A 21,953-nucleotide genomic window follows, 5' to 3' on the forward strand; every position below is an offset into this window, starting at 1 on the left:
AGCCCTACTGCTTTATATAAATTTCAAGTGTCCTGCGAATTAACGGATCTGTCTTTATATTAATTGGTTGGAATTAATTGTCACGGGTTAAAACCTAGTTGGGTTGTAAAGAAATGAATATGAAACCCAGAAGGTTAGGGAGATGATCATCACACATGCCTAAACACAGTCGGTCTATACCAGACCACTGAATGGAGATGGAATAACAAGAGTACAGTTTGACACAACAACTAGATAGAAACTTATAGAAGACAAATACATGGACATTGTAAACCATACAAGCATTATCACATGTTGATATGCTGTCGGTTCTTATTAGAAGGTGGAGTCACGGTGGATCAGTAAGTAGGAGGTTGGCTAGCTAACCTGGCGGTCCCGTGTGCGATCCCTGGGTTTCCCTTGTCAGTGGTGCAGGACAGAGGGTATGGCAAGGGAAATTGAATGGGGCGAAAAACCGAGGTACTGTGTGCACATTGGTGTTCCCGTAAAAGAATCGTTGAAATCTTGAATTCGAAATAGGCCGTAGCCCCGCCGCCACGGCTAAAATTCCCTGCATGGCGAATGCACAGCTTTATTAGCCCAACAGAACAGCGGGACGCTAAACCCCATTTCATTTCATTTTATTTCATTAGAAGAGCTGTGTGGTAAAGTTGATAGATGGTCGCCATTGGATTATTAAGTAGAGTTTATTCATTGTTGTGATAACATGAACACGATGCTCAGTCCATGATGTTATCAAATTGATTAAACTAAACATAGAACTATAAAACAGTCTACCATCCATTCGTTAACTTCACATCAACATGATCGTATACAGATGCACCAAAATCCTGAACCCAATAAGAAAATTAACGGTAAATGATGGTGTATCGTGCTCTAATACCGATGCATGGTGACAGGAACAGAAATCGAGGGATCCGTAATAAATAACTCTTGGAAATGAAATAAAATTGGGTTTAACGTCCTACTTTTCTTCTCTGACTGGGCTAATGACGACGGGCATACGCCATTTGCAGTGTGTTACGAGCATTGGCGTACTGGCAGCCCCCACCCTCCTGAGTCGGACAGATCAATATTTTCTAGTATATACCCATGAAATACAGCCACATATGACTCAACATAGACATTTAAAGCGATCGTAACAACAACAATTTTCGGTGAAATGGCAGGTTCTGGAGAAACAACACTTTCTGGAGAAACAACAATTGTTGTTTACGGTATACAGTGATGCTACAATATGATCATAGAATACATAGAATGGTCTTCTGATTGCTGGAGAATTGTGTATAATGGGAATGGATGCAGAAATATTTTATGAAAATAATCCCTAACTATAGTCATATTGACACTGTATATCGAGTAAAAGCTTATTTCCGGAGAATACTGTATTATACTTGTTACTACATGATACGAAGATTCCGACTATGACGTAGTAAACATCATTCACTGAATGTCATTATGAAATGTCTTCTACTTTTCCTAATGATGATGGAATTTACTATAATACCGCCTGTTATTCAGTGCCGGACTAGGCCCACCTGTCCACCTGTCCGTGACAGGTGGGCCTAAGCTCATTAAAAAAAAGTGGGCCTAAGCCTATAAAGAAAAGAGAAAAAGAAAAAAAAAGAGAAAGAAAGGAGAGAGGGGGGGGGGAAGAAAAGAAAGAAGGAAGGAGAGGACAGGACACAGGATAGGAGAAAGAATAGATAGAAAAAATATGACTGACAAATTTCCTCTGCTTTAGTCTGAAATGCTTGGAAAATGGGTTTGCGGTTGTCAATTTTCAAAATTTTCCTGGGGAGGGGGGGGGGGATGGCACAGTCCTCCTTGGTCAATGTGGGCCTTGGTCAATGACCTGACAGGTGGGCCTTTGGCCCACCAGTCCGGCACTGCTGTTATTCGTTTTACAACTTGTAATTAAGAATTCAAAGATGAAGCTAAACATCGCTGTTATTCGTTTTACAACTTGTAATTAAGAATTCAAAGATGAAGCTAAACATCGCTAGAATCATAGGTACTTAATACACGTAAAATGGCCTCCATCCGAAAAAACAACGAGCTGTTTTTCATTTCCCTATTGATGATTCAATGTGAAGATATTTCAAGTATCTATAAAGCATCTAGGTTCAAACTACAGGTAGACAGCATTGGAATGACGGATACCAAGTATCTCCTAGCTGCATAAAACAGCCTAAATGACATATAATCGATACACAACTCAGGTTATTATTTATACTGTCCAGCTAATTCGTTATTCAACACTTTATTAGACACCAATAGAATGATAGATGATAAGCATCCCCCAGCAGCATAAAACACAGAAATTGACAAATAGCCCAGATCCCGTGTACACATTGGCGTGCACGTTAAACACTCACTGACAGTTGAAATTAGATATAAGAGTAAGCCGTAGCATCGCTGTCCGGGCAAAATTTCCTGGCGCACTGTATGGCGTATTCCCGTCTTCATTAGTCGGAGCAGAACAGAAGGACGTTAAACCCCATTTCATTTCGTTATTAGTGAATAATGAAAAACGAAACAACTTACACAGCTAACTATATTTCCTTTTTTAAATATGTATCCCTGGCGAATAAATTCCAGCTCCTTCAGTAAATTATATCTCTGAAAACTAAGCAATATTTACATTTTTATTGAAATCTCTATCTGACGTCTATCATGTTTATCGGTTATTTACAGTTCAAATGCTGACATCAGAATGTCCCGCTATTCTGAATTTAACTGTCGCTTACAGAATCGGCATTATATACATTTAAAATGTCCTGCGAATTAACGGAACTGCTACAACTATTATAAAATGAGAAAAACGGGGTTTAACGTCCACTCGACACAAACTAGGGACAAACATATGGTTCAATTTTATTTGAATAATGTTCTTTTCGCGTACAAAGGGGTGGGGGTGGATGGCCGACTGGTTAGCACGTGCGTGCTCTATCATAAGGTCTGTCATTGAGTCAACTGGCGTAGTTTCAATTCCCCGGTTGCACGTGACAAGGAGTAGGATCCAACCTCGTGGGTTTTCTCGTTAACCATTAGCCCCCCCCCCCCTCCACGCCTAGATAGAAACCTAGAAGACAAATACACGGACACTGTAAACTATACAAGCATTATCACATGTTGATATGCTGTCGGTTCTTATTAGAAGGTGGAGTCACGGTGGCTTAGTGAGTAGGACGTTGGCTCGCTAACCTGGCGGTCCCATGGGGTTTCCGGAGTGGTTCTCCCTTGTCAGTGGTACAGGACAGAGTGCCTGGCAAGGGACATCGTATAGTCGCTCGAATGGGACGGAAAACCGAGGGCCCGTGTACACATTGGCGTGCATGTAAAAGAATCGTCGACAACTTGAATTCGAAATAAGAGTAGGCCGTAGCGCCGCTGCCCGGGCTAAAATCCCATTTCATTAGAAGAGCTGTGTGGTAAAGTTGATAAACGGTCGCCATTGGATTATAAGGTAGAGTTTATTCATTGTTGTGATTACATGAAAACGATGCTCAGTCCATGATGTTATCAAATTGATTAAACTAAACATAGAACTATAAAACAATCTACCATCCATTCATTAACTTCACATCAACATGATCGTATACAGATGCACCACAATCCTGAACCTAATAAGAAACGTAAACGGTAAATTCGTGCGGAACCAACAGAGTTACACTATTGGTGGTGCATCGTGCTCTAATACTGCTCTTTGGTTTTTATGAATTGGGCGCAAAAACGATTATTTCAGCTCAACACCATCTAATATAAAGCTCTTTGTATTGCGACTGGCGTAGGGCTGGGGACAAGGAGAGAAGCACTTCTACAAAAAAACAGCGAGTTACCCCCATCCCTTAGAAGGAAATAACTGGCAACAAGATACGGTGCTAAGATCTCGCAATTAGGCGATTGATCCCCAACCTTTGTCAGCATACAGAAATACACTTTTGTGAGAGACCCAACGAAGAAAAGTTTTGGCCAGGGCATTAAGGAAACAGTCAACCTCGACCTCCTACAAAAACAAACAAACAAAATAATCAAACCGCAGCACAGATCACGAAGTCGTGAAATGAGGACAACCTCGTTTGGAATATATTTACCAAAGGAGAAACAGGAAACAAGTTGGGAACTGCCCAATAACTGTTCGGTGAACAATGCAGAGATAGTGGCCATCCGTCATGCTATATTATAGATCTCCAATTAGAAGAGTAGAAAGTTTGGCATACCAAGTGACTTAATGAGCAGCTTGATTTCAATCCAAAATGACAACTCGGAATCAAGACCAGAAGTCATTTTGGGAATAAGGAACCTGTATCAGAGAGTCCTACAGAACGGAAGCAACTTAGCGCATGTGTGGATTCCATCACAAGTGGAAATCAAAGGGAAAGGGTACATAGATACACAAACGAAAGTCTTAGAGACACAACACCATTCTGCAACATACCATAATATACGGCGAGACATCAAATACCAAGTCATTGTCTGAACGAAAGTCTTAGAGACACAACACCATTCCGCAACATACCAAGATATACAGCGAGACATCAAATACCAAGTCATCGTCTGAGAAGAATGTACAACCAATCATGTGTGGTAGACTGTGAGGGGTATACACAGAAGAGAGAAGGGGGAACTAGTGGAGATGATGGAGAACATCATGAACCTACTCTTTCCGAAACCGGACCTAAAACTGCGGATCTTCAAAATGATCCACGACTTCATACCCATAGGTGGATTAAGTAAAAGTCTGGTAAAAAGACATCTACCAAACCAGAACAATAGGATAGTAGGATAGGCGACATCAACCAATCCGGAAAAGAGACGCAAATATGTCCGCATATATGCTGTCTGTATTGATCCACTACCAAACAATATGTTGGTTTTTTTTATTAAATAAAGGGAACTTCCCACTAAACCACTCTCAAGGCCACAACGTGAAACGTTACAAAATCATATTCTAAATAACAGGCTGAGGCTTTGGCTCTATGGTATCATTTTTATAGTAGTAAGTGGACAGTGGTCAGTAGACAGGCGAGAGAGAGAGAGAGAGAGAGAGAGAGATAACTGGGGTTTAACGTCCACTCTACCCAAATTAGGTCATTTCGGGACTAACATATGGTTTAATTCTATTTCAATAATTCGCTTGTGTGTAGAGGTTTTTGCCACTTGACTCAATGTCAGACCTGATGGTTCCACAAGCACATGTTATACCCCTACACCACCCAACCTCTCTAATATATTAAAGGTTTATAGAGATTAACAGAATCGTTAGTATTTAATATGTCCTGTTTATCATATCACCCAATACAAATCATAGTCTGTTATAGTTATTCATATCCTATTGCTTAGTCTGTCATTTCCACCCATAGGCTATAGTATTTATTTCTATCACTATGATTCATTAATTTACTTTCCGTTTAATTATAATATCCAATAGAAATTACTGACACTATAATATCACAGACCGACTTAATTCTGACACGGATTGCTTGCGTGTGCATTATCAACCTGTCTATCGTGTTTATTACATCGAACGGGTGAGTTATTATTTATTATAATGTAATATCTTTTTTATTATACCAACTCAGGCCTACTATAATCAGAATGGTCTCACTACCGTCGGTAGCGAACTAGCCAGCGAAAAACGTCCACCGATCTAAAACAAAAAAGGTGTTTTGTCTTCACGTCTTACCCCTGAAATGGAACGGGTTGAAGAGAGAGAGAGAGAGAGAGAGAGAGAAATGGGGTTTAACGTCCACTCGACACAAACTAGGCCATTTCGGGACTAACATATGTTTTTTTAAATTTTATTTCAATAATTCGCTTGCGCATAGGGGTCTTTAGCAGTGGGAGGAAACCGGAGGACCCGGAGAAAACCCACGAGGTTGGACAGGCGACCCTACTCCTTGTCACGTACAACCGGGGATTCGAAACCACGCCAGTCGACTCAATGACAGACTTTATGATACAGCGCGCGCACGCTAACCATTCAGCCATCCAACCCCCCGACGGGTTGAAGAGATCCAATATGGCTGATGAAGGAAGTAAAATAAAATCCACTTTGATAGCTCTTATAGAAATGAAATGGGGTTTAACGTCCTACTGTTCTGCTCCGACCTGAGCTAATGAAGACGGGCATACGCCAGAAACAGAGGTCGCAGTGGATCAATTTCGAGTTGCGTAAAAATACGCAGACATTCCAAAATTTTGCGTTTTTGCCCTCTACATCTGCGTGACTTAGAGCCTCTCAAAATACTCAATATAGAAGATGCAAAGTCGTTTTGTGAACAACCCTATTTTAAGCGTCCTTATTTCATTGATATGCCTACTGTATTTAGTCTAATGATTACTGGAGGTTAACGGCATGTCTATGGTTGACGGCACAGTCATTTCAATCTTTCACTTCGACAGGAAGTACAGAGAAAACTATTGCTATGAAAGCCAACATTTGATTGGCTGAATGTAAACAGTATATCGTATTCTAGCCAATCCCAAGTCTTGTATGAAATGCGCTTTATTGCATCCAATAGGATAGCTACGTAGGCTTACTGCAATGAACTAATGAATGAAATAAGAGTATGTATAAAAAGAACTACGGAGACTACGTGCCTTGTCTGCGATATCACCTTCGGTGGAAGCGGACGTTAAACACTAAGAACAACAACAACTACGTGCAGTAGAGGTGTGTAAATGCCGGGTGAAGCACATAAATTGTACAAACTACGACATAGAATAATCTAATTATTCTCACGTCGGGGCAATTTTCTGCGTGTAAATTACGCAGCGTCCGTCAATATTTGCGTTTATTTTGAAAAAAATGCGTGAAATACGCGGATTTTTGCGTGACTGCGACCTCTGGCCAGAAAGTGTGCTATAAGGGAAATTTTGCCGGACAGCGACACTACGGCCTACTCTTATATCGAATCCCACACAAACCCGAACGGAAAAGACACAAACAACACAAACATTGTAAGCAAATATCAAACCAAGTGATTAACAAAAAACATTTCAAATTGGAAAAATTTACCGTTAGATGTGACGGATTTTGTCACGCTTTGTAAAAGAAAAACCAAATTGTTAAAATCGTCACAATCCTGTTAACCTTAAAAATAAAATGGGGTTTAGCGTCCTAGTTGTTTTGCATATTACGCTACGAGAAACATTTTGCCCGGACAGTGGCGCTATAACACTGTCACTGATTCACTCACATAGGAAACTCGTCTGAAAAACCCCGGAAACTGGGATGTTGCCCATTCTCGACTCTCACTGGACACTGACGTTTAATGACGTCAACCTTCTTTATGGTGCTTTGATTGTCCAGTGAACATACATAGGAAGGCGAACATTGTATTTGGTGTCATGAAATACGTGTCACGTCTTTGTCATAAATTTTCAAAAAATAAAACAAATGCTATCTCCATAATTTATACTTTAAAATTTTCCCCTGATCTTGTCTGATCCTGAAATAAGTTATTTTGAGCATTCTTAATTGCAGAATTTGAAATAATTACATATTTAAATGGAAGTAGTCCTAAGAGACGTAATATTAGACACCGTGTTCATCTTTGAAAATGTTTTATTCCAATACAGAATTTGAAAACTTTATTCCCTTTGGTGCATGGAAGAGACACAGAAATGTGTCTATAATTAATATAGTTTTGATATGAATATTAAATGGTTAATCCTTATTTATGGGCATTTTTTCATGCAAGATGTAACATGACACTTTATAAACTTTATTTATAAAACAATTTACAAATTTACAAATGGAATATTTTCATATTTAACACTTCACTTTTGTGTCAATGTTACATCTCAATCGGGGGGGGGGGGGTGGATGGCTGAATGGTTAGCGTGCGCCCGCTGTATCATTAAGTCTGTCATTGAGTCGACTGGCGTGGTTTCGAATCCCCGGTTGTACGTGACTAGGAGTAGGGTCGCCTGTCCAACCTCGTTGGTTTTCCCCGGGTCCTCCGGTTTCCTCCCACTGCTAAACACCCCTACGCGCAAGCGAATTATGTAAATAAAATTCAACCATATGTTAGTCCCGAAATGACCTAGTTTGTGTCGAGTGGACGTTAAACACAATTTCTCTCTCTCTCTTACATCTCAATCAGCTTATCATCCAAAATGTTTTGATTGATAATTTTGACTACATATTGAAATTGACAACAGTTATAATCACTGCTTAGCTAACAAATGGGTGAATAATAATAAATAAGCACTATTTTCAGTTGTGAAAAATATTTGAAATAAAGTGGGTGTTCATCAATGACCTTTAAAATGAAAACGATAAGCCTTTCAAAGCCTGTTTTAGGGACTTCTTTTTTATTATAAATTGTATTTTTACTTTGTTATTATTTCAGCGCATCTGAACACTTCGGTGAAAGATGCGCTATATAAATGTATTAAATAATAATAAAATAATAATAATAACTAGAAATATATAAATGTATTAAATAATAATAAAATAATAATACAATAATAATAATAATAACTAGAAATATATAAATGTATTAAATAATAATAAAATAATAATACAATAATAATAATAATAACTAGAAATATATAAATGTATTAAATAATAATAAAATAATAATACAATAATAATAATAATAATAACTAGAAATATATAAATGTATTAAATAATAATAAAATAATAATACAATAATAATAATAATAATAACTAGAAATATATAAATGTATTAAATAATAATAAAATAATAATACAATAATAATAATAATAACTAGAAATATATAAATGTATTAAATAATAATAAAATAATAATAATAACTAGAACTGCGAACCAGTAATGACGGGTTTCACTGGTGCCACGTTACCCTTGAACTTATGTCACTTCCGGTACCAATGAAACCATTAAACAGGTTTCCACATAAGCATTGCACACATCAAATAAAATGGACGCAGAATCAACGAAATCCAGCAATATCAATTCATTTTATAAGATGGCCGCATGAGAACATCACACGAAATGTGTAAGCAGAAAATCTGTTTAAAAGTTGAATTAAACGTGATTTAAACATTTAAAAGTTTACAAGGACACTGTTTTAAAACACTGTGAATAACATATGGACATAATCTTAATGTTTAAAAACACTTAGAAGGTGATTAATATTATATTTAAGTTGACAAATGTACATGACCTCATTAATGAGTGACATGTAATAACAACAAGTCAAACAGCCAGTGAACTAAAAAGAATCTACACAACAAGAGATAACAATGTCCTTAAATACAACAGGAGCCACGAGAAAATTCGTCGCAATCTGAAGAAGACATAAGTATAAATATGGAAGTATAAATTGATTGAAATGAAAAATTGTATGCTTACAAAATAGGACTTAAAATCTATAGTAAGTGATATTACTTCATCGATTGTACAAACATTTCGCGAGGAATTTAGTTCGATACATGAAAAATTGGACCAAACTTTAAAAGACAACGAAATTTTAAAAAAATAAAATAAAAAACTAACGATCAACGAGCTTGAAAAGTTAAGGACGGACGAAGCAATACGAATGGCCAACTACAATGAGCAATACTCACGCAAAAACAATATTCGTGTGCTAGGTTTACAAAACAACCCGCCCTTGATGATAAACAAGTATTCATGCAGTCTATACAAAGGTGTGTCGACATTTCCATTAAATCTGAAGAAATTCAAGCCATTCACCCACTTCCAGTCAGAGACAGAAACAAACCAGTCACAACATTAGTGAAATTATCGAACACCAATATTAAACGCAAAATTATGATGAAAAGAAAACAATTATCTGAAAAAGGTATAAAATGCTACGACGATATCACTAAGAAAAACCTTACTTTAATAAATAGAGCCAACAACACAGACCTGTGCGAAAAAGCATGCTACTTTAACGGACAAATATATGCAAAAGCAGTAAACAAAGTGAAAGTCAAAATAGACCTTTATGACGATCTTCAGTATAAACTATCTGCAGCCAAAAATGAGAGATAATACTCAAATAACTTTGGAGATTCAGCCAATATATCCCTCTATAATTAATTTATATAATCTACTCTAGCCAATGTATTTTGAACTGTAAAACACCATACTGTATGACCCTAACCAAAATACCTGATTTCCCTTTAATGTTTGTCTCTAATCAACCCCTTTATTTTTGCATTTAAGACCTCAGACATATTCATGTATAAAATTGTATTATACATATATGGGCAGTGATCTCCCCAGACAATCGCCAATGGCTATCAACTGCTCTATTTTGGCTAAAAAAAAAATCAGATTTGGCAAAAATTTGGCTAAAGCAATTTGTGCACCTTAAACATAAACAATGTGAAAAAATAAGAAAAACTCAAATTGACTAAAACATATCCAAAATGTTTCTTGATTTGGCGAACTATTTGGCTCATGAATTCCTTTGCCAAGGGCTGCCACTGTATATTGGACATGTTTATGTAGGCTAAACTCGCTAAATACCCCAAATAAATAGCAATATATAGCCTTTTTATTACTCTTCCAACTACCTTACACATGCAATTACTAAAATGTATTCTTTCATAATTTGTAGTAAAAACAAACACCATTTCTTATTAAAAACCAACTCAATTTGTAAATATTGTAAATAAGTGATAAATGTATCTAACACTAGGTCAATCCAAATGCGTACTCCTACAAGACATGCATACCATTGATACATATACTAATGTCCAAAAGAAAGTATACACTGTGCATTTTGTGCTGCATCAACCAAAGTCGTTTTTCCATGGTATACGGTATTTGGGTAGAATGTCAATTTGTTTCACATTTTTATTTTGCTTAGAAATGTTGAGTTTGGACGGAAGAGACAAACTCAGTAATGCTTTATCAAATGTTTTTAATCTAATCAAAACTTAGTCATACTTTTAGTGTGTATACTTTCTTTTGGACATCAGTATACATTAGTAATCGATACATTTCCGGAAACAACAAAAAAAAACCACATTCAATGTTAGTAGATATATATATTACAAAATAAAATATACATTTATACAAACTATACAAATAACATATTACAAAATTTTATGGTACGTAGTAAACATAAATAGCTATCTACTATACATATACATTAAAAAAAAATATCTTTAAACTAAAAAGACACAAATTCTGTATTAATATACATATAGATGACTCTGAACATTCTATCAAATAACATAAGAGGTTTACGAGATTCGACCAAACGCAAAAACATTTTTCATTGGCTTAAAGATTTAAACTATGACATAATTTTTCTACAAGAAACTCATAGTATTATCCTAGATGAATATTATTAAAAATAATAACAATATTACTACATCAAATCACTACTCAGACCAAAACGGATATTTTAATATTTTGACAGTAGAAATCGAAAATAAAAAATACATTCTGTTCAATACATACAGTCCAAATTCAGATCACGACCAGGAACTGTACTACAAAAATATTAAAGATATACAACATACATACATGAATGACACGGACCAATATACATCTATAATTGTAGGAGGTAATTTCAACAATGTTCTTGACCACAAACTAGACTGTAGCGGTGGTAACTATAAAATCAAAAAGAAGGGATTACAAGCTATACGAGACCTAATAGATGATCTAACTTTAGTAGACATTTATCGAATAAGAAACCAAACGAAACAATGTTATACATTGCGTCAAAAAAATCCACTAATACAGAGTAGAATTGATTTTTGGCTTATTTCAGACTATTGGCAAGACTGTATACAAAAATGCAGCACAACTCCGGAATTAATTTAAGTATAAACACTAACTTATTGCCTAAGGGACCAGGGCTATGGATATACAACTCATCACTATCCAAAAACAAAACTTACAAAAAATTAATAATTGATTCAGTCTTAGAATGGGAAAAAGAATACTTCAACCAAGAAGACAAAAATGACCTCTGGGATTACATTAAATTTAAAATTAAAACAACATCCATTAAATACAGTAAAGAAAAGGCCAAAATTAGACACTCACTAAAAACTAAAATAAAAACTGAACTAGAAACACTAGAATCTAAATTGAATAATAACTCAAATTGCTTGGATACCTATAACGAATATAATAATGTGAAAAATAATCTTAACAATATATTGACCCGTGAAGTAGAAGGTATTCAATTAAGAACTAAAATAAATTGTTACTTTCTAAATTTATAAAAACAAAGGAGTCAAAAAACAACTATTAATAGATTTACTATAAACGGAAATACATCAGTTACTGACAGAAAATGCATTTTAAATGAAGTTCGATCTTTTTATGAAAATCTATATTCTGAGAAATGTCAGTCATCTAACATAAACAATTATGATACATTTGACTACGAATATCTTCCAAAACTAGATATTGACCAGGGAGAAACATTAGAATATGACATAAGTAATGACGAATGTAAAAACGCAATATCATGTTTTAAAAAGAATAAATCTCCAGGAAATGACGGTCTAAGTATTGAGTTCTACGAAGCATTCTGGCCAAATATAAATGGTGCGCGGAAAAAAAGTCACAGGAAAAAAAGTCACAGTAAAAAAGTCACAAATTTGCCTAGGTAAAAAAAACACAGGAAAAAAAGTCACAGTTTTTTTTATTACATCTCAAATTCAATAACAATATAAACAATTAGTTAGTTAGTTTTTTGAAGTTTTACGTCCACTTCCACCTAAGGTGATATCGTAGACAAGTATATAAACAATGATGGGTTAGTTGTATTTTACGTCCGCTTCCACCGAGGTGATATCGCAGACAAAATATATAAACAATAACATACATAGCGTTATATATAATTTGCATGTAGAAGCCATTGGATCTAATTACTTTATTAAACAAACACAATAAGTGGCTTAAAATTTAACAAAGACAACAGATCAACTCACAGCACTGATCAAAGAGCCAATCTGTTTGTATAGTGTTTGCAGCAAGGTAATGTAGAGTAACAGTACAGACCTAACAAGAATACCTACATACAAACAGCTTTATAATAAATTCATGATTAAATACAATTTACCCACGATCTATTAACCAAACCTAATTAACTCAAAGACAAATAACTTAAAGGTGCAAGGATATACTCACTCTACAATACAATATATATAAGTTGTGACTTTTTTTCCTGTGACATTTTTACCGTGACTTTTTTACTGTGACTTTTTTTCCTGTGTTTTTTTTCCTAGATTCATATAAATAAATATGTTTTAGCATCTTTTAAATACAGTTTCGAAAACAATAAACTATCTACCTCTCAAAGACAGTCATTAATTAAACTATTACCTAAACACAATAAGGACAAAACAAATTTGGAAAATTGGCGACCCTAACAAATGTCGATGTAAAAAATATTAAGTAAAGTTCTTTCTAATCGTATCAAACCTTTCCTAAATCACCTCATACATCCAAATCAAACTGCATTTGTCCCTGGTCGGCATATACAAGAAAATATACGCATTATAGACGATAGCATTCATTTAGCAAAACAAAAACGAATTACAGGATTATTATTAGCTTTAGATTTTCAAAAAGCATTTGACAGTATATCACATAAATTTATGATGCGGACTTTAATTATTCTGGGCTTTAAAAAAAACTATATACGATGGATAGAGACTCTATATTCGGACATAACAGGTTATATCATTAATAACGGCTTTACAACACCAACATTCCAAATTAAAAGAGGAGTGAGACAAGGAGACCCAATGTCTAGCAATCTGTTCATTTTAGTTATAGAAATTCTGTTTCACAATATACGTTTAAATAGAGAAATAAAAGGAATAATATTCGCAAAAGCAGAAATAAAATTAGCAGCATTTGCAGACGAGTTGACAGTTTTACTAAGACTTTAAATCAGCGAGACATTTATTTGAAATAATAAAACTTTACAGTAAAATATCTGGTTTAGAAATAAACATACTAAAATCAGAAATCATGAACCTGAACTTCTCAAGTAACAATACCGCACACAGTTTAAACAATATTGGATTTTAACATTTCTCGGACGAAATTAAAAGTTGTGGCATTTGTTCCTAGAACAATCAAAGTGTATCAACACAAAAAAAACTTTCAGGTAAAAATTGATGAAATTATAAAGATACTAAATATTTGGAAAGAGCGAAATCTAAGCCTCATGGGGAAAAATACAAATCATTAAAACATTTTACCTATCGAAAATAATCTTTCCCATAATGTCAATAGAAACGCCAGAAAACATTAAGAATCAATTTAATGCATTAATTTATAAATTTCTCTGGAACGGTCGTGACAAAATTAAAAGAAATGTTATAACACAAAATATTGAAAACGGAGGCCTAAACATGATTCAACGAATTCCTAAAATGTCGAAGTATCTTTTGGATCAAAAACCTAACAACATCAATTGATCAAACATGGAAAATACCCTTTCGATACATCTTGGAAAAATATAATGGTGAAATACGAAATGTGTAATTACGAAAAAAATATTCCAATATCTTCTCCATTTAATAAACAAATTTTTAATCATTGGCACGATATATTCACGACACATATTGTTTACCTAATACCATTGAAAAATCAGGTCATATGAAATAACAAACACATTAAAATTAATAAATCATCAATATATAATAATACATTATTTAAGAATAATGATTTAAAATTTGCCACAGATATTATAAATATAAGAAATAATGCAAATAATTTAATTATTAGAAGCTTAAAGTCATCAATTAAATCTGTATCTAAAAATATATTATATAACAATCAACAAGTCATAAATGACCCAGAAACTCCAAACCCTAATCTATATGAATATTTAAAAAAAATAATTGAAACGATTTATAATAAAGATCTATCAAAAATAAAAAGTAAAAATATCTACAACACATTAATCCCAAATAAACTTCAAAAACCGACATCAATAGAAAAATGGGAACGACTACTTAATATCGAACTAAACAAAGAAAACACACAAAAAATATTTCAAATATCGAAAAGAGGCCGGGGAAAATTGCCTCGTTTACTAAGGGTGTTTTTTTTTTTATCTAAGATAATTATTAGCGGTATTTGCTATCAACAAATTGAGCCATACAAATAATGTTCGGACCATCACGTGACAAATTGCCGATCTACAAATTTGATTATTTATTTGGGACATGATATTGTCCATAGTTATGGTTTACTATACTGGAGTTCTATCGTGTATAATAAACGCTCTCCAAGCGAAAAAAACATAACAATGTCACGTGTTAATATTAAATATGGCGGATAAAAGCGTTCTTTGATTACATGCTGTTTAGTTTCAATATGAAATAACACGGCAATCTGTATGTACGGGGAAAAGAGAATGAATTTCCCCAATTCCAAAAATAGATGACTGGAATATTTATTGAATGGAAAGTGAATATTTTATATACAAAAATCTTCGGATTTGTAGTTTTCTAGCTTGGGTGGATCTGTGATTTGAATCCATGTAACGAGGACAGTAAACAATTCGATTACGGTACACTATGGTAAACTTTTATAGGGTATCCCTATTTATATTAGCTTCTCGTCACATATCTGTATTATGATACTGCATTTTCCATAAGTTCAGTGTTTTATACATTTTATTATAAAATTGTAATAAATGTTTTACATCAATGAATAAAATAAAAAGTAAAATCTACAATTTAAAACAGTACCATTACATTGGGAATTGACGCCCTACAAATAACTAAAAGTATAACAATTGTTTGTTGAACCAGCTTTACTAATGCGTTTTTTTTCCAATCCAGAAAACCTCCTGGACTATGTTTTTCTGTTGTATTTAAGTTATTATTTTTTAGAAATAAATTCAAAAGAACGCGTCTTTACAAATTTAAATATAACCACAAATAAGTGATTATTTTGATGCACACTGTCATACACGATGCTAAGATGGGTATTAATGGTTTGTATTTGAAAATCAAATTATACAAGAGAAAAATATGTCATTATTGGAGCAAGGCTATATATACGTGCATTTAATTGTCAATTAAATGGAAAATAAAGCACACAATTCATACATTAAAATTTAATTAAAACGTTTAATTATTGAGACATGGACATCAATAATGCGATAATAATATATGTGATGACCTGTATTCTTGTCTTGTCTATTTCTTTGTTTTAACATTTCTCTGATTATAATATAGTTTGGACTGGTTTTATTTTCCAAAAAAATAAAAGAAATCTTAATTTTCACAAAGATGAATCATGTTGATGCTGCCATAACATTGTCCAAATTATCTTTAATGAACGGCAAACAATTATCGAAACTCTTCGACCCGATAAACAACACATTCGTGTCTTGCTATATAGAGACACCAGATCCGACAAATAAACTAACCAAAATATCGTATGTACTGTTCATGGTTTAATTAATCTAACCATGCGCTTTGACATTTAAAAATAAATAACTATCAACTTCAAATAAGATTTTTATTACACCTGTGAACTAGTAATTTAATATAGTTTATTCTAAATTCATTACGGATCTTACAATTTTATTGGATCCCCGGCCTGCCCGCCCAAGATTTTAGAGTGATACATAACTAAGCAGTCGAGTATCGACCTTTTTTGGTTCTGTTCAGCTTGTAAAACTTATTTGTTTAAATTATTGGGAAAAGAATGGTTTCTTGTGTAATTTTCCTATCATCTGGAAAATCGTTTTTTGTATTTTTAAAAACCCTAAATGTATTGACTTAGATTATAAAATTTTACATAATATATTATGGTCAACGGAAAAGCTATTTAAGATAGGTAAAGTATAGTTGGACGCGTACGTTATATTTAATTGAAAGAAACCAAACGATTAATAAGCAAAGAACCAATCGGACACCATTCTCTGAATTTAAATAACCTTTGATTGTATGTATCGAAGGGCAACCGGTTGGCGCCGAAATGTAAATCAACAATTATCACAGTATTGTATCTGTCTTGTGTGGATTCAGCTAAGGTTATAAGTTCCATAAATTTATAATCACCGAATAAGGTTGTGATTTAAACTTGACGATATAATAATACTTAGGATGTTATTTGAACATTTAAATAGTTCATAAATTATTACTTTGATATTTCTAATCATTAGTAAATAGAATATTCGTGCACTAGTATCAAGAATATACAGTCAAAATGGGTAATAAATAATGTCATTTTTTGTCATTATGTCATTTTGTATTTCTAATCAATTAATAATTGTAATTTCTAATCAATGATGTTCGGCGAAATACGGGAACAGTCCAAAGTGAACGGCCGTTCTATCTAAACGTTTTTATTATAATTATTTTATCATTTGTGAATCAGCCATTCCTATATTTACTGTCGCATTGTAATTTTTCCTTGATTTTTCGCCCGGAACGATATGGTACACGTTCATTGTGTCTCAAATATTGGATATTAGGATCCCACATTTTCACGACTATATAACAATATCATCAAAACTTTAAATCTTTCAACGATTTAACAAGAAGGTGCTAAATAAATGATTACAACCACAAATTGCATTGTTGTGTAGTCCTCTAAGACATGTTATGACTAAGCAAATCATATAAAGAAAAATATTTAGAATATTTCCAATTAAACTTTTAACCGTTGTAAATAAATACAAAAAGCAATTCGAAAAATATACCATAAGTAAAGGAACCATCGGAGTGAATAAAGCTATTAATATGCCGTTAACCCATGACGCAAACCGAATGGTGTTTTATAGTAAATTAGACTGTTTGTTTCTTTTATTTAAAGTTAAAAATCGGTGCTTATCTCATCAATTAACCCGGAAGGCTTAAAATTTTAAAATAAAATCTTTAGCACTCTCATTCTTTTCGTAGATGTTTACGCAGTATATATTATCTATTATATATAGCTAATCGTATTGTACACATAATAATATTACATAACTCTATTAGTGGAGTTTTACTTGACCGCTTGAGACCAAATAAAATTACAGTGCCTAAATGAAGAACATTGTCTTTTAGAATGCGAATTATATAGCGATTTTAGGAATGTTTTATTCACTTTTATACAGGATGCGTCTTTTAATAGCTCTGATAAAATGTCTTTTATTCTGTCCAGTGACGAAGTAGTTAAGTTGAGTGCCAAAACCTGCTGCGATATTTTAAAAAGACGGAGGCAAACTTTATACCCATGTTCGTGATTGGGTTCCTATTTTTAGCCTAGTGTAGATGTAAATTTTAAAATTCACATTGTATGTGTGTTTTTCTATTATTTGTATTTTACTATGCTTATTTATTTGTGTCTATATAATGTACATCTCGTCTCTCCTAATTCTTAATGAATGGCAGTTTCTTTTAATTCTTAGTATATTATATTTTTTGAATGTGATGTATTTATAACTGGTGAGAGGTTAATAAACAGCAACTACTACTTCTAATTCATTACTACTTATATTTATTTTCATTATATTCTTAATTAGAAGTTTAAAATCTGTTTAATAATGACATCTAGTAAATGTTGAATATCTTCGTTCAATTATGTACAAACCGGGCAATATTCGTCACTTACTTTACCTATCTTAAATAGCTTTTCCGTTGACCATAATATATTATGTAAAATTTTATAATTTAAGTCAATACATTTAGGGTTTTTAAAAATACAAAAAACGATTTTCCAGATGATAGGAAAATTACACAAGAAACCATTCTTTTCCCAATAATTTAAACAAATAAGTTTTACAAATTTAGAGCTGAGACATTTTTGATAACAACACTTAGATGTTAATTGATTCGGTGTCACAAATTCATTCATCATCTATCACGTGGCTCGTGTTGGTGGAAGAAATTGTTGTTATATTCAAGTTGGTTTGATTTTTTCTCACCCATGATTGGGGAATGCTTAACTTAATTAATTCGTTTTATCTAATAATTGTGCTATATCTGCGTTTAGACCAGTAGGCTTGAATTAAATTGATAATATGTTTTGAAGATGTTAACCTAGGCTTAGTATTATCCACAATATCAGACATTAGTCTAATACCCGAAATAGTGAACGTATCATTGTTTAAAGGTTTGTTATACTTGCTATATGTATTATTGAATCTGGAACCGGTCTTGTGCCTTTGTTTAAATCATCCTAAGATTCTAATAAGTTTTTTTATATAAAATTAAGTAAATTTTTCAGGTGGTCAAAACACTTAGATGCATACATCACAACACCCTGGTTTAGACAACTTGAAATTGAAATAGTTTTATTGTTGTACACATCAGGAAAGAAATTGTGTTATTTCACAGCTGAATTGTATGGCAAGAACCGTAGAAGCGGGGTGTTCCCACTTAGCCGGCAAGCTTTGATGTCAAATTTTGCCGCTAATCCAGAGTTAATCCTAGAACAATGGTGTTATAAACTATAGTCCATATCTTTTTTAAGACTAAAACTGTATTGATTTTAACAAATTTAACTTTTATTAAATAACATTAAATAGCTTACACATATAAAAATATATTGATTTTAACAAATTTAATATTTATTAAATAACAAGTTTTTGTTGAACATTTCCAATGGACGGCATTTGGTCTGCTTGACTCTATACTGAACTTGTAACTATTGTGTATAAAATATCGGCCACCTCGATTATTGGAGATAAAGCAAATATTAACCTGAACGTTTGCCATTTTAAAATAAATATAATTTCGACACAGATCGACCATCTATTTATATTAATATACTGAATTGAATTCATGTTTGAAATCATAACGCCGGCATGAACTGTGTTCAAAATGTCATTAATTAGTTGGTCAATAAATTTTATTAAGAGCTCATTAACGCTGAACACTAGTGAACAGTTCTTGAGTGACTAATTTTAAACAGACTATAGTTTTAAGATCAATCAGAGTGTCAGAGGATTAACAGTCTGCCGGCTAAGAGGGAACACACCGTAGAACCACCTTGTAGGGAATAACTTTTAATCTTTAACACCCTTATACACACTGTCAGCGGCATTTTTGGCCTACAATCACTTAACCTTAATCCAAACTTTAAATTTATTTATTTATTTATTAAAGTGTCACAAATCATAAGATATATCAATATATAAAATTCAGTACAGGGTGCATTAAGATTTCCGGCCAATATTGGCCTACGAGACACTGCTGTTAAATACTATATGTTAGTGTAAAATGTCCGGACATACATAATAAAATACATAATATACATAATTAAAACGTGCAACAACCAGGGTATGTTGACACGAAGAATCGCTTATTATAAAACAAAATCAAAGACAAATATATCATAGAATACGGTATGGGGAAATGTTTACGGTTAGACGGAGAGCTGTTTTCGTTTGTAATACATCTGTTCTAGAAATTTACCTAAACTTGTTTGTGCGTAGTCATCGGACATGATCATCAAAAAGAGCTCATATGAATATTCATCATAATTTGGACTTGTATTGTTTACAAAGTCTGCAAGGATTTCACGTCTGATATCATTATATGCTTTACATTTCATTATCACATGGAATTCATTTTCAATTTCGTTCTGGTCACAATAATTACATAGCCGATTTTCTAACAGTATGGGAGGTTTACTGTAACGACCCGTTTCTATAGCAATTGGTAACGAGCCACTACGGGTCTGACTGATTAACCGTCGTTGGTGACGAGTTATCTTAGGGTTTGTTACATAAGATTCGGTTATTCGGATGTGTTTAAATTGTCTATAGGTTCTGAGTTTATTTCCATTAACATTGTTTTTATCATTATACATATCATTTGACCAGTTAAGGGAGTCAAGTTCATCAAATCTGAGTTTAGCTTCATTTACAGCATATTTGACAGAATTTATATTAAATTTTATCAATTCAAATCTTTCAACGGTTTAACAAGAAGGTGCTAAATATTTCCATTTAAACTTTTAACCTCTGTAAATTAATACAAAAATCAATCATAAGTAAAGGAACCATCTCAGTGAATAAAGCTATTAATATGCCGTTAACCCGTGACGCGAACCGAATGGTGTTTTATAGTAAATTAGACGGATAAAACATATAACGTTGCCCATGAACACAAATGACGAGTTTAAGACAAACCAATGGCGGAATGGAATTGATTAATGGAATAAAATATTTATTATGTATGGACACTAAGTTTTCTGGTTAGACTTTAGCCTAAAAAACATGCGTGCTGATGACAATTTTGGCAGTCATATCTGAATGACTCAAAAACTGATTATATTTCTTTAACTTTTGATATACTTAAATTCGGGCTATTATTTATGGTAGAAAGATATAATAAAATGACCTAAAGCTTTAAAACATATTTTTAAATATTATGTTGATGCACCCTAAATTGAATTTGAAGCACCAAGGATAAATAAATAAAAATAGCTATAATGCATGATTTTATTGTAACTAGTGAACTGATAAATATTGTACAATTTATCTAAAGAGTACGTTAGTCGTCAGAAAATTTATGAAAACGTGGTACTTCTCTGGTATCTAGTTAAATAAACACTTACCCACATCTTGGCATAAACATGATTTAAAATGATCACGGCTAAAACAATTCCGTGCGGATCAAGAATTCTTTATGTAAGCGTAAATGCACCACACTTTATATCTCCATAAGATGGTAACTATAATCCTTCAATCCAATCCAATAATATTCTTCGCTTATATAATTAGATTTTCAAATACAAACCATTAATACTTATCTTAGCATCAAAACAATCAACCATTTGTGGTTATATTGAAATTTGTAAAAGACGCATTCTTTTTGGATATATTTTTAAAAAATAATAACTTTAATACCACAGTCCAGTAGGTTTTGCTGTATTGGAAAAAAACATATCAGTAACGCTTTTTCAACAAGCAATTGTTATACTTTTAGTGATTTGTAGTTTGTCAAATCACAATGTTATTGTACTGTTTTAAATTGTAGATTGTATTCATTCATGTAAAACATTTATTAC

At 33.1% G+C, this 21,953-nt stretch overlaps 1 protein-coding gene and 1 long non-coding RNA gene across 23 annotated transcripts in view; one reads left to right on the forward strand and one right to left on the reverse strand.

Annotated features, from left to right (window-relative positions):
* LOC126811613 (protein Daple) overlaps positions 1-21,953 on the forward strand; it is a 238,481-nt gene that overhangs the window by 172,910 nt on the left and 43,618 nt on the right. Inside the window, exon 1 of one of the 2 annotated variants that reach the window (XM_056099007.1) lies at positions 5,473-5,534. The exons of the other annotated variant lie outside the window; for it this stretch is intronic. The gene's annotated coding sequence lies outside the window, so the exon portion shown is untranslated. Of the gene's footprint in view, positions 1-5,472; positions 5,535-21,953 lie in introns of those variants that run through there. 2 annotated transcript variants of the gene reach the window in all.
* Positions 1-21,953, reverse strand: part of LOC130010859 (uncharacterized) — a 162,650-nt gene that overhangs the window by 59,139 nt on the left and 81,558 nt on the right. For 3 of the 21 annotated variants that reach the window (XR_008786156.1, XR_008786145.1, XR_008786151.1), the window contains exon 1: positions 6,327-6,440. The exons of the other annotated variants lie outside the window; for them this stretch is intronic. This is a non-coding gene — a long non-coding RNA (uncharacterized LOC130010859). Of the gene's footprint in view, positions 1-6,326; positions 6,441-21,953 lie in introns of those variants that run through there. 21 annotated transcript variants of the gene reach the window in all.

This window comes from Patella vulgata, chromosome 2 (genome assembly GCF_932274485.2).
Source record: "Patella vulgata chromosome 2, xgPatVulg1.2, whole genome shotgun sequence".
NCBI lineage: Eukaryota > Metazoa > Mollusca > Gastropoda > Patellidae > Patella > Patella vulgata.